Raw genomic sequence first — 16979 nt, forward strand, 5'->3', positions numbered from 1 at the left:
AAACGCCAAACCTGTGTGGCCCTTTCAGGCAAGATTTGGCGCTCTCTTGGGAAACACTTCCTGATGGATGAAGAACCCGCCTTCCCGTTCCACCAATCAGAGACCCAGAAAACGGAGACCCTGGCTCTTACGAGCTAGCGCCTGTACTAGGGAAGAACTACAACGTTAGAGATGTTTTAGCTCTAACCCTGTGCTGTTTCCTATGCTTAGTCATGTTGGTTCTGCACCTTTCCTAAAAGAATGTCTCCTGTAACCTGAAATATACATTCTCAAGGCTCTGACCTTTAATGGTAAAGCACTTTTCCATTCATATAGAGATGAAAGGTTTCAGAGCAGAGAATAACATTTGTCTTGTTGGAGGTTTACAGGAACACCATGACCTGACCTACCTGGACAGCTCCAAGAACAAAGGATTCCAATACCAAGAAGTTTGCAATCAACTATACACTCTTGCCTTTTCGGTATAAAAGGAACCTGAATTCTGACTTGGGTAAAATGGTTCTCTAGAATATTAGTCCCTCATCTTCTCAGTCTGCTGGCTTTCCAAATAAAGCTGTTATTCCTTGCCCCAACACCTCATCTCCCGACTTATTGGCCTGTCCCAGTGTGGAGCAGAACGAATCCGGACTCGGTACCAACCCCACAGGGAGTGACTGCCGCTGCTGCTAGCCAGCCAGAAACATCCCACTCAGCAGAACCAACGCTACTGCCATAGACAAACAACCGGCTGGGCGAAAATATGAATATACTTTTGTTCCCTGGGTTGGCTGTCCAGTAAGGAAGCTGCCAAGTGCTAAGTGACCAGAACTGCAACGAGAAACTCAAAGGGAACAAGAACTAAACATGGACAACGAACTCTGATATTGTGTCGCAATGCATTTTTATTTCCTGAGGAGGCAGATTTTGTAACCTAGACTCCTTTCCTGGGTCAAGTGCCCAAAAGACTCCCGCTGCCATCTCAGGGCTCCTTAGCGCCAAAAATGAACCTGCAGCAGCCACAGGTCAAGGCATGCAGGGAGCGACCAATCCACTCTAAACAGCCGGAGACCAGCGGATTCTGGCTCCACCAAGCGGCGACGGGAGGAAGGTGAAGCTCCGAAGGTGGCCTGCTGTCCTGCTCTCTGTCACCAGGTCCCGTTGGGGGCTGGTCGGGTTCCTCTGCCGGGTCCCTCTCTCCTCTGGCTGTGAACTGGGCTGCACTTGCTTCCAAAGTGCTCCAGGCTCTGGGACAGGGTCTGTTTGGCAAGAAGACAAAGGGCAGGCGCCGACAAGTACTGGAAAGCAGTTCGTAATTGAAATCGCCGCGATGGCCTGAGGACTCTCCCAGTACCGGGTAGAAAGGAAGCGGCCACGGCCCAGAATCTGCCGGGCTCCCGCCAGGAGGCTGCAGCTCTGGCTCCAACTCTGCGCAATCCCAAGCCTCCTTCTTGGGCTGGAGAAAATGCTGCTCCATCGCAATTGACCTCTCGGACCAGCAGCAGGACACGAGCCTTTGCTCTGATGGAGGAGGCAAAGCCTTCAGAAGGGCCATGAGCCTTGGTATTTATGCACCGTGGGCGGAGGCAAGTCAGACATCAAAAAAATCGTGGTAGGAAATATGAGAAAAATCAATAGACTGAATGGAATACGAATAAATCGTACTGAGCACGGCGAGCTGAAATAAATCGTTCTGATGGGAAAAAAAAATCGTAACCAGAGCTACATTAAGTCGAAAGGAAACAGAAGAATCGAAAGCAGGTCGGACTGAATAAAACACGACATGAACTGACTATACGTCAATTAAAAGGAATGCAAAAACCGCAACAAACCCTACAGAGCACAGCGAACCGAAATAAACAGTTCTGATGAAAAAATCGTAACCAGAGCTACACAAGCCGAAAACAAATGGAAAAGCCAAAAGCAAATCAGACGGAATAAAATACGACATAAACTCACTATACTTAAATAAAAAAAGAAACAGAGAAACCGAAAGCAAACCCGACCAAACAGAACAGTGACAAGCCCTACAAGGGCACGGCCAACGGACGGTAATAGATCGTCCCGATGAAAAACCGTAGCCAGAGGAAAACAGCCGAAAGGAAACGGAGATGCCGAAAGGAAACCGGACACAATGGAGTTCAGACAAATCCTAGACAGCACAGCGAACCAGAATAAGTCATTCTGATGAAAAAACATAGTCATGAAAACAACCGAAAGGGAACAACGATAAGCAAACCCGACAGAGAAGGAGCCCTGCAAAACGCAGGGAGCTGTCGGCGCCCCTGCAGAGACCAGAAGCCACCGCTCTGGGCAAAAGGAGCGGTGCCGCCTCTGGCCGCTGGGGCTCCGCGCTGCTGGCCGCCTCGCGGACGAGAAACCGCAGACACGATTGGCACTGGCAGCAGCCGACAGTGGTGCTGTGGCCCAAGACAAATTACCCGTTAGAGAGCGATCCGCTGTGCAGACAAAGAGAAACTGCCGGCTTTCAGAAAGGAGCAGCCTGAGACCCCGAAAACGCCCTGCGTGGAGGAATGACCGGTGCCGCCTTAGAGCAAAACACCGTCTCAGTGTGAGGATAATTTATTTTCGATTTCTCTTCATTCTTTTATTTTTAATTTAAAAGTATCGTTACATTTTACTACCTTCCATTTTATTTATTTAAAATTTTTACTTGTCTTGCTATTTAATGTACTTGATATTCAACTTATTTTATGTTATTTTATGGGTTGAAATTTTTAACTTTATTAAAATAATGAAAATCCCTTTAATCAAACCCTTCAGTCTGGGCACCCCTGTGGTAGTTATCGTTTCTACGGCTAAAAAAAAGTCCCTGTTTTCACTTTAAATCCACCGTATAACGTCATGACTTTGAGTTTCCTCCTAGACCTGGGGTAAATGTGTTGTGACAGAAAAAGTCCCATCTCTTGACACTAAGGGAATAGCCAAGGGGTACAGTGGCTCGGGGCTAATCTCACCGTCCCACCACCATCAGAGGGCATCAGGTGGACACTAGCTGTCCTCGGCCCAAAATGCGATGGCACATGGGCGGGGTAGGGTTCTGCCAAGGGCATACTTTGGCCTTGGCGCTTCCACTGGCGTGGCAAACCAGGAGCTGCTGGGACTCGCTGTTCGGAAACCACAATTTGCTACGATTTAAAAATTGCAGGCCCGAAGAAATCCAGATTTGCTACCCTAAAGAATCGCTTTGTTACCGGGAAAAGGGAAATAAGAATTACCTCGGTTCTTAGTCACCTGAAAAAAAAAAGAGTTTTTAATGAGAGACAGAAAGCGTGATACAGGCAAGATTTTTCATTAGTGAAGTAAAAAGGTAGTAAAAGATAGTACACTCCTGAGAATTGGGAGCGGGCCAATCCAAGAGAGCAAAAATGGCAGGGCTCCTTTGTTTTTCCTATTTTTGTATCTTGGCTTGGGGGCATTTTTTTGGTGATTGATTAAGGGCTCAGGTTTTTTGAGTGATCGAGCTGATTGACAGCTCAGGTTCCTTGTGCTCTGGTTGATTGACAACTCAGATTCCTATGCTCTGGCACGCCCATCCCCTTTGGGGCAGGTTCATTGGTTCAAGTTGTGTCTGGTCCTCTTATGCACAGCTGCAGCATGTTGATTTTAACTGGCTTCTTTTGCTGGCCCTCATTTAAAGAAAGTAAAAATTTCTGGAGTCCCTTTTCCTGAATGCAGACACACTGTTATCTTCTGGGTTGTTCCTTTCCCCTTCTCTCCCTGCCCAGTGCTCATTTCTATCTAAACTGTCTAACGAGAACACATTTCCTTTTACATAAATTGAATATACAGGCATGCAAAACAATACTATATAGTACCACACTGAAAATTACCAAAATACTCATTAAAAGTACAATAGTTATTAACAGGAAAAATTATATGGAAGAAAGGAAGCAGAGAAATGAGAATCACTAATGATAGAATATTCACAGTCATATAAAATAGGGTAGGGGTCCTACCAACAAACAAGATAAAAAAAAAACATGGCATTCACTCAATTCAATTTGTTGTCTAGGTATGAAAATCAGGTCAAACTTGAGATCTCCCTTTGATTCCACTAAGCTACTGTAGACAAAAATAGAAATATTACAACTCTAAGTAAGCACTCTCCTTTTCCTACCCTTACCTAATCACTCCTTTACTTGTTTCCCTTCCTGATATGCCTGCATGAAAATCTGGAATCTCAATCCAGCTCCTGCTGAAACTAGCTTTGTATTCTGGCGAGGATCTGCCATCATGGAATCTCATCTCTAAAATCAGGCAGTCCTCTCTGAGCTGTTAAATTATTAGACGTTCAAGTGAAGTGTAATTTGGCAGCCTTGCCTGCTGAGTAGAGAGTTTTTTCTGCAGGAATAGAACTGACCAGGACTGAACTTCTTTCCCCAGGGAACTTCCTCTCCTCCCATCCCCCTCCTCTAACTCCATCAATGAAACCGCTCTTAATTTCCATATTGTCTCCCAGAAAGATGCAATTTTCTCCTCTATCCCATGAGGCTCCAAGACAATTTGAAAGGTAAATGAGTGTCTATCCCCACCTATCTGGAACTTAGGTTTCCTGATGTCCTATACAAGACAGACACACTCAGTAAATGACTGAATCACTTGCCCCTTTGCTTAGACAGGCAACTAGTCCCAGCCCAGTAAGAAGACTGAAGAGATGGAATCCCAAGCATCTACCCTGGAAGAGCTGTCTTGGAGGTGGGCACATCCAGAGCCCCACATGCCACGAGGCCTGAACCCAGAACCAGGCCTGGGCCTGGGTTCTTGAACTTCCCTGTGCTGAGCTGCCCCTCCTGCCAATGACCCCAGTCTTACGGGGGACTGGCACTATGGTACATGTGGGAGGCCGCTTCGTGCTTGCACCGAGCATGCAGATGGTTCCCAAGTTGAGAGCAGCCAAAAACGCTGTCAAGACATACAAGCCCAGGAGCCAATGGCTCATCCGGGATGGAGCAACAGTCCCACCAAGAAGAGGCCAAAGCTACAGACCGCGTAGCTCAACAGGGCCTGAACCAGTGAGGAGATGCCAGCAGCAGCGGAGGTGGACAGACAAGCGGCCAGATTGCCTCCCAGGATCCCAAGACAGCCCCACCCACTCCCATCCCCACCCCCTGAGACTGCTGAAAAATGAGGCTTGAAACCCAGGAACTCCGCAAAGGAAGGAAGGATGGCAGCCTTATGCCCTGCCTCACGGCGACCCTTCAACCCATGCCCTGGACTGGAGTCACGGAGTCACCCCAGTGGAGGCCCTCATTCTGCCTGTCTGGACTTCTCCCCTGGCCCCAGCCTTGCTCGGGGATGAGCCTCAGGGTCTTTGTAGTGCAGAACATCCTTATTGTCCTTTCATTCCTGAATTATTGACAGGTTTTTCAATAAGAAATGTCTTTTCAGGGAATCAATACTATCTTAAGGAAGTTTCTTGTACATGTACTCAGAATATTCGTGCTTTTTATGTTAATTCCAATTGTGCACAATGATTAAAGCCTGTTTCCTTATTCTCTGCCTGTGCAATTGATTTGTGTGGATGGAGCCAGGATTAAAAGGGATGGGAGGTGGGCTTGTGTCTGACAGGGGAGCAGGGACCCAGTTCAGGGTTCATTAAGGTCAATGAAATGCGAAGTGTCATTTTTTAAAATGACATAACTTTGACTACCATAGTGGCCTACATTAAAATTTTTCATTTGTTCTACTGTTGGTAAAGTAGTAACTTCCCAACAGGACTTTTGTGTATGAATTTGAAAGGATCTTTGGAAAGACAATGTGGCAATATGCATTAAAAATTTCAATATGAATGCTCTTAACCCAGAATTCCACTTCTATAAGCAAGAAATTATAAAGAACAGACATTTTTCCAATGTATGATTTTTAAAAAAAATGATGGTCATATTTGCACAATCCCAAACTATGCCCTGGGGACTGGAACACAGGGAAGCCAGTGACTGTAGCAACAGGGCTTGAATTCAAGGGGGTGTTTCTAATGAAGTTGGAGGAGAAAGCACTGAGGTAGCCACCCAGGTAGTCTTAGAGAGGGCAGAACTCCAGATCCTTGCCCTGTGGGCACCCATCACCACCTACACTAGGGTTGGTGACTTTTCCATGCAGACACCTGATCTGCAGTATTCCTCTTCCCTGGGGCTAAATTTGGACCAGAGAGGAGCACAAGTGTCAACTCCAGGCAGTTTTTTGGGGGACTCCCAAACTACTTACTGCGCAGAGACAGTCTCTGAGTCCTCAGTATTTCTCTCCCACCCAGTGAGTGGTTCCCATCTGCACAGAAATAGAGCATTCCCCTGAGCCTCAGATCAGTCCCTGGAGGTTGTCCAGACTCGGGCTTCTACCCAGTACAGGGAGGGGAGTAATCTGGCTCCCACTTCTTGCTTCCAGACCCCAACCTTGCAGCAAGACGGGTGAAGTTCCAAACTTTCACTCTCCTACACAGTGTAATAGCATGTCTGGGCCAAGAGGGAGGTGGAGGAGAGAGGGAAGGCAAATGCTGGACCTATAAGTCATCAAAAACAAGGTGCTGAAATCTAGATGTTGGTGTTAACCTTCAGTGTAAATTGCTTCAGGATGCCAGGCCCAGGAGAAGAAGCAGATTAATACCCTCTTCATCTAGTTGGGAGGATTCTAAGTCGTGGCCTGTGCTGAGCCTGATACAGTGATTCACATTGGGAAAGGCGTCTTACTCCAGAAAGAGCTGGCTTTCAACCCCAGGAAGGGGTGAACGCCCTAACTCAAGTCCCTTTTGGATGGAGAAGTCTGGCACCTTGGAAAAGACAGCCAGTTGGAGGAGGAATTGAACTGAGCATGTCCACTGCTGGATCCTGGCGCGCTCATCCCATCCTTTTGGGTCAGGGAAGGGGGCGCTGGTTTCCAGGCCACTAGTCCAGGATCATTATCCCCTTGACTTCCACGCTGGCTATCTGGAAGCAGGTCAGCTCAGCCAGTTCCTGACCGGTGCTGCTGACAAAAGTGTTGCGGAGATTCAGAGGGATTAGGGAGACTAGCTGGGCTTTAGCCCCTGAGGAGAGGGTGAACTTCTGGGTGAGTTCAGGGAGGAGTGGGGGAAATGCGGTGGAGGCGGCAGCAGAGCCGCGGGCAGATGCCTGGAGGGTCCCGAGAAGGACTCTAGGCCAAGAAGGGCCAGGGCCACGGAGCGGGGGCTGCGGGCGGCCTATCTGCTGTTCTGGGAGGCCCAGCGGGTGTCGCGGAGTCAGACGGAAGCCCACGCTCCACCCCAGCCCCCTCCCCACGTCACCCAGGATGCCTGTTTCCATCGGAAACCCCAGGGTCCAGCCCGTGCCGAGCAAAACCCGGCGACCGAGGATGCGGCGCGGGAACTGGTACTGGCCACCGCCGCCCGTGCGCCTAGTCTTCCCCAAAAGACAAACCAGGGCCTCTGGGGAAAGAAAAATGGACTGTTAACATCGTTTGTCGTCACCTTTATTAAGTATTAAGTACCGAGAAGGAATTTCACTAAGAATTCTAAAGACAAAGGACTTCCATCTCTGGAGCAAACGCAGAGATGTGGCTGGAACATCACTTGTCCGGGGCGGTGAGGGGCTCAGTTCAAATCTCGGGGCTCATTCGCAGCTCCGGGTCCTCCGGGCCACTGCGCGTCGGATCCGCTGCCCCCAGCCTCGAAATCTGCTTGGGATCCGCTGCCTCCCGGGGGCAGGAGCAGGGCGACGCTTGGAAGGGTCCCCGCCGGCAGCGTTCTCGGGCTTCACTAGGCGGCCCAGGAAGCGGCGCCACCTGCCAACCGAGGCTGCGGGAGCGGCGACCGCCTTTTCTTGGGGCGCCTGTGGCTCCGGACCGTAGCGGGTCGCGGGCGTCGGGCCCCTGGCGGGCCTCCCGGCGCTCCGCCTGCCGATGCTCGGCGCTCGGGCTCCATGTTTCGGGCAATAAGTGCACAGAAACCCGCAGGGACTGGAAAGGCATTCCCAATCCAAGTCTTCCTGGTAGCAAGAGAGGTGGCCCAGCTTAGGATAGAAAGGCAGTTGCCAGTCCGCAAGGTCCGCTAAGCTCAAGACTTGCAGCATCTCCGATTTCTGGGACTCCGCTGCAGAATCCCAGGCCTCGCGCACGCAGGGAGGAAAGTTCTGCGCCATCGCTTCGGCCGCAGAGAGGAGGATAGTTCTCAAGGACCCTTTCCTGGTGAATTTATACTCTCCTGGGAGCTTAGGTTTACAACAAAACGCTATCAAGGGGGGCGGTGCCTTTTTCTCAGCTTGCAAATTACTTCAGAAGCTGAGACTTGATGAGATCCAGGCCAAAATCCAATCATCTTGCTAGATCTCCGAAGTTGATGTGGTTTTGTTGACTGGATAGCATTAAAGTTGTCGTCGTCGTTTGTTCCTGCGTTTGTCTGTCTCTTTTTTGAAGAACTCCAGGTAGAGCGGCTGGAGCATAGCGTTTGCTATTTTGAAGGTTACTCTTTGATGGAAAGTATCCTTTGTGCCTGACCTTTTGGGGGAACTGTATGTCCATTGATACTCAGGGCCCTTCTGCTTGGAATGCACCATCAGATTTTAGGCAGATCATCAGAAGGAAAAGTTGGCCGTCTTCGCATAAAATCACACCGCTGGTCAGTGACACAAGTCACTTCTGGAGGCCAGAAGCCTGAAATTCAGGTGTCAGCAGTGTTGTACCCGCTCTGAATGCCCTGGGGGAGAAATCGTTCTTTGTCTCTCACAGTTTCTGGTAGATGTCAGGATTCCTTGACCCGTGGTTACACGACTCCAATTTCTGCCACCATGGTCCTTTGCCTCCTCCTCTATCTGTGTCAAAACCTCCACCTCACTCCTATAAGGGCACACTAGTCATTGGATTTGAGACCCACCCAGATAGTCCAGGACAATCTCCTCATCTCAAGATCCTTAATTTAGTTACATTTGCAAAGACTTTTTCCAAATGAGGTCACATTCACAGGCTCTGAGGATTAGGACATGGACATGTCTTTGGGGAGGCCACCATTCAACCCACTGCCAACACAATGGCATTTCTTTGTGTAGACAATTCCTTTCGTGTATTTTCTTTAAAAGGAGAAGAAAATATCAATCCCAGGCAAGAAAATTTTTGACAAGAGTTATGACAAATACATCTGCCTGTTCCCATAATCTTCAGAATCCAGGCAGGTGACAGAAACCACACTAGTCATTTGAACAGACAGAATTTAAAATACAGAATTAGAAACTAGGTAGAAAGTTATCAGATACATAACTTAAAGGGTAGGAAGAGAAATCTAAGATATCACAGAGAGCAACTACAGGAGCAGTTGGGGAAACAGGGAAGAGGCTGGATTATTAAACTTTGAAGTGTAAAGGGAAGGCATTGCTGAGCTGAAACCCAGATTGGAGAGGCAGGGGCAGTACTGAACTGGCACTACTTTCTCTGAGCTTGGAGGGGCTGTGGGGCTGGGACCAGATCTTTGATGAGAGAATGGGCTGATGCTGGTGTTTCTGGGAGGACGACATGAAGCTGGTTCTATACGTGTTAGGAAAAACAGCAAACTGGATTCAGTTGCTGCTATGAAAAGGTGAACTACCCTTCTAGAGGTAAAGATGCTGCTTCAGTGGGAAGCAACAGGAAATCCTCAGGAAGTAGCCAGGAGGAAGTAAGTGTTTGCTCTGCCCTCCAGCCTGGCCATCTCCCTCCAGCTTCTGCTAATGGAGAACCTACTTTGGAGCTAGTTGGCAAAGTGGAAATGTGGCTTGCAGAGTCCTAGCTCCTGTATCACAATACAAGAGCACAGAAAAGTGGGTTTGGGGTCCAGAGAAAAATACTTTAATAATGAACATATTTCCATACAACAGTTTCCAGAAGGCTACTCCATAGTTTCCTCCAAATTGACCCTGGCAGGAAAAAGTAGATGAGGAATTGTGCAAAAAGTAGAGAGACATCTTCATTTTCCAACATGCAAATTTTTTAAAACACCATTTTAATAAAAATCTAGAAAGCTCAAACTAATCTATATGGACAGGAAGCAGGTCAGTGGTAGCCTAGGGGAAGGTGGGACGAGGAGGACATGGTGGAGGGAGCACAAAAGGGCATGAGAAAACTGGACTGTGGTGACAATGTCACAAATTGCACACTATTTTTTTGTTTTGACCATCTATATTTTTTATTTGTTTTTTCTAGACCAAGCGGTTACATTCATAGCATAGAAACTGATTTCCATCTTAATTGTTTTTTTTACAATTTCATGGCATATTAGGGTATTAATTATTTTTTATTGAAGTATAGTCAGTTTACAATGTTGTGTCAATTTCTGGTGTACAGCATAATGGTTCAGTTATACATATACACATATATATTCATTTTCATATTCTTTTTCATTATAGGTTACTATAAAATACTGAATATAGTTACAGTAGGACATTGCTCTTTATCTTTTTTAAATATAGTAGTTAGTATCTGCAAATCTCAAACTGCCAATTTATCCCTTCCCACTCCCTCTCCCTCCTGGTAACCATAAGTTTGTTTTCTATGTCTGTAAGTCTGTTTCTGTTTTCTAAATAAGTTCATTTGTCTCATTTCTTAAGATTCCACATATAAGTGATATCATTTGGTGTCTTTCTTTCTCTTTCTGGCTTATTTCACTTAGAATGATGATCTTCAGGTCCATCTATGTTGCTGCAAATGGCATTCTTTGATTCTTTTTTATGGCTGAGTAGTATTCCATTGTATAAATATACCACAGCTTCTTTATACAGTCATCTGTCGATGGACATTTAGGTTGTTTCCATGTCTTGGCTATTGTAAATTGTGCTGTTATGAACACTGGTGTGTTGCACCTTTTTGAATTAGAGTTCCCTCTGGATATATACTCAGGAGTGGGATTGCTGGATCATATGGTAAGTCTATTTTTAGTTTTTTGAGGAATCTCCATACCGTTTTCCATAATGGCTGCACCAAACGACATTCTCACCAACAGTGGAGGAGGGTTCCCTTTTCTCCACACCCTGTCCAGCATTTATTGTTTGTGGACTTTTGAATGATGGCCATTCTGACTGGTGTGAAGTGATACTTCATTGTAGTTTTGATTTGCATTTCTCTGATAATTAGCCATATTGAGTATTTTTTCATGTGCTTATTGGCCATCTGTATGTCTTCATTGGAGAAATGCTTGTTTAGGTCTTCTGCCCATTTTTGGATTGGTTGTTTGGTTTTTTCTTATTAAGTTGTATGAGCTGTTTGTATATTCTGCAAATGAAGCCCTTGTCAGTCGCATCATTTGCAAATATTTTCTCCCATTCTGTAGATTGTCTTTTTATCTTGTTTATAGTTTCCTTTGCTGTGCAAAAGCTTATAAGTTTAATTAGGTCCCATTTGTTTATTTTTACTTTTATTTCTATTGCCTGGGTAGACTGCCCTAGGAGAACATTGCTAAGATTTATGTCCGAGAATGTTTTGCTTATGTTTTCTTCTAGGAGGTTTACAGTGTCTTGTCTTATATTTAAATCTTTAAGCCATTTTGAGTTTACTTTTGTGTAGGGTGTGAGGGAGTGTTTTAACTTTATTGATTTACATGCTGCTGTCCAGCCTTCTCAATACCACTTGCTGAAGAGACTGTCTTTTCTCCATTGTATATTCTTGCCTCCTTTGTCAAAAATTAATTGACTGTAGCTGTGCGGGTGTACTTTTGGGCTATCTTTTCTCTTCCATTGATCCGTATGTCTTTTTTTGTGCCAATACTACACTGTTTTGATTACTGTAGCTCTGGAGTATTGTCTGAAGTCTGGGAGGGTTTTTCCTCCAGTCTCATTCTTTTTCTTCAGCATCACTTTGGCAGTTCTGGGTCTTTTGTGATTCTATATAAATTTTAGGATTATTTGTTCTAGTTCTGTCTAGAAAAATGCCCTGAGTAACACAAATTGTACACTTTAAAGTATATTCTGAGAATTGTACACTTTAAATTATTTTCTATAAGTTGTACACTTTAAATATGTGCATTGAGGTGTCATTTATACCTCAGGAAAACTTTTTTAAAAAACCCATCCAGCTTTCTACCTCATTAGCACTTCAAAAGCAGGAGGCAAGGGGCAGGGAATGCAGTGGAGTTCCTAAAAAAATGAAGAAGCAAGATAGAAGATAGTGCTAGAGGAAGAAAGTCAGAAGTATTGTCCAGTTCCCAGAAAACTTCAGATGCCTCACAACATGGAATTTTCCCCCAAAGTCTCAAGCCAATCCTTCTCCCTTCCCACTCCCCACCCCCAACAACTCGCACCAACCCCTCCCTCCTTCTGTGCAGGGGCTTTAGCGAACATGTCACATAAAATGTCCAGTCTAAGGCACCAACCCCCTCAGCCTCAGTTCTTGGAAAAAGAAACCCTGACATCCTGCCCAACAGGGACACAGAGACTCTAGAAAGTCCAGGGAATCACCTTTCTATTTTTGGAAGGAAATCACCAGGTCCAGACCACACTGGAGAGAAGGATATTACAAGCGGGGCATGACTAAAAGGTGGGGATCATCAGGGGCCATCGTAAAGGCTACCTGCCCACTGGACGAGGTTCTTAGCCCAAGGGGTGTGAAAAGAGCATCCATTCACAGGGAAGAATAAGTGTTAGAGTTCAGGGGTTTGGGAGAGATTTGGAGTGCCAGAGAAGATTTGGTTATATGTAAAGGAACGTTAAGATTTTTTTCCTTATTTTAACATATAACACATGGAGAATCAGGATATGTCTCATAAATGGTGGTGTTTATATTCTATAAGCTCCTGAGGCTTCACATTGTGCAGAGTTAAGTCTCAATACTGTGTCCCCTTGGTCTGTTGGTCTAGCCCTTATAAGGCACTTTATGTCACTGAATCTATCCTCTTCTGTGACAATGGACCGAAGTGTATCTGTGAGAGGCAGAGACAAATGATGAGGAGAAAAAGGGAGAATTGGGGCTTATTTTAACTATATCTACATTTATGCCACACTCCTCAAAGGCTGCGTGAGTCTTGGTTTTAGGCTTGGAAAAGATGATGGTGCAGAGGTTCAGAGCTATCAGAGCAGTGGAATCGAGGGAGAAAAATAAGTTGGAAGAAAGAAAAAGGTGAGACGGAAGGAGAATTTGGGTCAAAATACCCTGTAGAAAGAGAGGCAAACAAAACAGCAACGGATAGGTAAACTTCTGTCCACTAGAGACACCTCCTCTAAAACAGATGGTCGCCAAAATTCACTTGCAAAAGCAAAACAAAACAAAAACAAACAAACAAAAAGCCCAGACAGTTTAGACACGCGTCCCTGCCAGAAGATCCTCCCTGCTCACTTTCTATGTCGTGTTCATTTTTCATCCCTGCAAGCAGGGGAGCGGCTCTGACTAGGAAAGGGCTCAGATCCAGCACCTCAGTTGAGGGACCACATCTCAGCCTGCCCGCCCAGTGCTGGGCCTGATGGTTCCTCCTACTGACTCAATTATTTGGGGAGGCTTGAAGGGAGGAGACGGTTTCAACAGTTCAGCAAATTTCAGCCTTTGTTAACTTCCAGACTGGAAGCTTTGGGTCCCCTTAGGCTGGAAGAAGAGCAGTGGGTCCCGCGCCACCCTACTTACCACTAGGGGGCGGCAGCACACCAGGCTCTAGCGTGACCTTGTGGTTCAGGGCAAACCTGGAACCTGCAATGGCTTAGAACCTGGGTCCTGAGAGGATTAATCAACGTTACGACTTTAAATTCAGCCATCAGGAGGCGGTGCTGCTTTTCCTCCAAAAGTAAATGTGACATTTTGATTTTTATTGTTTCCCCCCAGCTTTACTGAGAAATAATTGACATAAAACATTGTGTAAGTTTTAAGGTGTACAATGTGTTGATTTAATACACATATATTGTGAAATGATTACTACTGTAGCACTAGCTATCAACTTCATCACCTCACATAGTTACCATTTCTTTTTATGATGAGAGCATTTAAGATCTACTCTCTTCGCAACTTTCGAGTATATAAGGCTGTATTATTAACGATAATCACCCTGTTGAACGTTGGACTCCTCAGAACTATTCATCTTCCAAGTGAAGATGTGCCCTGTAAGTTTGTGTCCTTTGACATCTCCCATTTCCCCCATATCCCAGTCCTGGCAATCATCATTCTACTTTCTGTTTCTATGAGTTCAGCTTTTTTCAGATCCCACATGTAAGTGAGACCATACAGTATTTATCCTTCTCCGTCAGACTTATTGCCCTAAGCATAATGTCCTCAAGATCCATCCACGTTATTGCAAATGGCAAGTTTTCCTTCTTTCTCATGGCTGAGTAGTATTCCATTGTGTGTGTGTGTGTGTGTGTGTGTGTGTGTGTGTGTGTGTGTGTGTATCACATCTTCTTTATCCATTCATCTGCTGACTGACACTTACATTGTTTCGATGTCTTGGCTATTGTGAATAATACTGCAATGAACATGGGAGTGCAGGTACCTCTTTAAGATCCTGATTTCATTTCCTTCGGATAGATACCCAGAAATGGGATTGGTGGATCATATGATCATTCCATTTATAATTTTTTTAGGAACCTCCATACTATTTTCCATGGTGGCTGCACCACTTTACATTGCTATCAACAGTGCACATCCACATCCTTACCAACACTTGTTATCTCTTGTCTTTTGATGATAACCATTCTAAAAGGTGTGAAGTTATACCTCATTGTGCTTTGGGTTTCCATTTCCCTCATGATTAGTGATGTTAGTATTTTTCATGTACCTGCTAGCCATTTATATGTCGTCTTTGGGGAAAAAAATGTCTATTCAGTTCCTCTGACTATTTCTTAATTAGATTTTTTTGCTATTGTGTTATGAGAGTTCTTTATGTATTTGGATGTTAGCCCCTTACATGATATATGGTTTGCAAACATTTTCTCACATTCTATAGGTTACCTTTCCATTTTGTGATTGTTTCCTTTGCTATGCAGAAGAATTTTATTTGATATAACCCTACTTACTAATTTTTACTTTTGTTGCTTGGGCTTTTTGTGTCATATCCAAAAATCATTGGCAAGACCAATATTAAGATTTCCCCTACGTTCCTCTAGAAGTTTTAAGGTTTCAGGTTTCATGTTTAAGCCTTTAATCCATTTTGAGTTAATTTTTGAGAGTGGTGTAAGAGAAGGATCCAATTTCACTTTTCTCAGTGTGGTTATCTAGTTTTCCCAACATCATTTATTGAAGGGACTATCCTTTCCCCATTGAGTATTTTTGGCTCCTTTGTCAAATATTAGTTGATTGTATATTCTTGAGTTTACTTCTGGGCTCTCAATTCTGTTCCATTGGTTACTGCCAGTACCATATTGTTCTGATTACTATATCTTTGTAGCACAGTTTGAAATTAGAAAGTGTGATGGCTCCAGTTTTGTTCTTTTTTCTCAGGATTGCTTTGGCTATTTGTATCTCTTATAATTCCATACAAATTTTAGGATTTCTTTTCTATTTCTGTGAAAAATGTCATTGGAATTTTGATAGGGGTTGCACTGAATGTATAGAAGGTTTTGTATAGTGTGGACATCCTGACTGTGTTAATTTGTCTGATCCACGAACACAGGCTACCTTTCCATTCATTCATGTCTTTCCAATTTCTTTCATCAGTATTGTATAGCTTTCAGTGTACAGATCTTCCACGTGTTTAGTTAAATTTATTCCTCAAAATTTTATTGTTTTTTATGCAATTGTTAATGGGGTTTTTAATAATTTCTTTTTCAGATAGTTTGCTGTTAGTGTATAGAAGCACAGTTGACATCTGTATGTTGATATTTTATCCTGCAACTTTACTGAATTTGTAGCTTAGTTCTAATAATTTTTTGGTGGAATCTTTTGCATTATATATGTAAGATCAGACCATCTGCAGACAAAGACAATTTTACTTCTAACTTTCCAGTTTGGATACCATTTATTTATTAATTTGTTTGTTGGTTTGTTGATTGGTTGGTTCGTTGGTCTGATTGCTGTGGCTACAACTCCCAGTACCATGTTTACAGGAGTGGTGAGAGTTGGCACCTTGTCTTGTTCCTAGTCTTACAAGAAAAGCTTTCAATCTTTCACCATCAAGTATGATGTTAGCACGGCTTGTCAAACATGGTTTTTATTACATAGATGTATGTTTCTTCTATACAAATTTGTTGCGAGTTTTTATCATAAAAGGATGTTTTGTCAAATGCTCTTTTTTGAATCTATTAAGATTATTTGATAGTTTTTATCTTTCGTTCTATTAATGTGGTGTGTCACATTTTTAAATTTGTGTATATTGAATCATCCTTGTATCCCTAGGATAAAACCTATTTGATGATGGTATAGGATACTTTTAATGTGCAGTTGAATTCAGTCTGCTAGAATTTTGTTGAGAATTTTTGCATTTGTATTAGTCAGGGATATTGGCCTGCAGTTTTCTCTTCCTATAGTGTCCTTATCTGGCTTTAGTATTGGGGTAATATTGACTTCGTAAAATGAGTATGGGAGTACTCCCTTCTCTTCGATTTTTGGAAGGGTTGTGAAAGATTTGTGTTAATTTTTCTTTAAATGTTTGGTAGAATTCACCAGTGAAACCATCTGGTTCTCGGCTTTTCTCGTTTGGGATTTTTTATTACTGATTTAATCTCCTTACTTGTTATTGGTCTGTTCAGATTTTCTATTTCTTCATGATTCAGTCTTGGTAGGTTGTATGTTTTTAAGAATTTTCCATTTCTTCTAGGTTATCCAATTTGTTGGTGTTCCTAGTAGTCTCTTTTGATCCTTTGTATTTCTGTGGTACCAGTTGTAATGTCTCCTCTTTCATTTCTGATTTTTTTTCTTATTCTTCTCTTTTTCTTAGTTTGGTTAAAAGTTTGTCAATTATGTTCATCTTTTCAAAAACCAGCTCCTAGTTTCCTTGATCCTTTCTGTTGGTTTTCTAGTCTCTTTTTTTTTTTTTTTTTGCTTTTTTTTTCATTTTTCAGGATTTTTCTAAATTTTTACTTTTTTTTTTTATTTTGGGGGAGGTAATTAGATTCTTATTTATTTATTTATTATTTTAA

The 16979-nt window shown here is 43.8% G+C and overlaps 1 long non-coding RNA gene across 2 annotated transcripts; it reads left to right on the plus strand.

The window, feature by feature from the left end:
- The first annotated feature begins 840 nt into the window (after positions 1 to 840).
- LOC116660943 lies at positions 841 to 5492 on the plus strand. Of its 2 annotated transcripts, none has more exons than XR_004316647.1 (2): positions 841 to 2548; positions 4616 to 5492. It is a non-coding gene; the product is annotated as an uncharacterized LOC116660943 (long non-coding RNA). The 2 variants fall into 2 exon arrangements; XR_004316646.1 differs by having other exon boundaries at positions 4620 to 5492.
- Positions 5493 to 16979: the final 11487 nt, after the last annotated feature.

This window comes from Camelus ferus, chromosome 3 (genome assembly GCF_009834535.1).
Source record: "Camelus ferus isolate YT-003-E chromosome 3, BCGSAC_Cfer_1.0, whole genome shotgun sequence".
NCBI lineage: Eukaryota > Metazoa > Chordata > Mammalia > Artiodactyla > Camelidae > Camelus > Camelus ferus.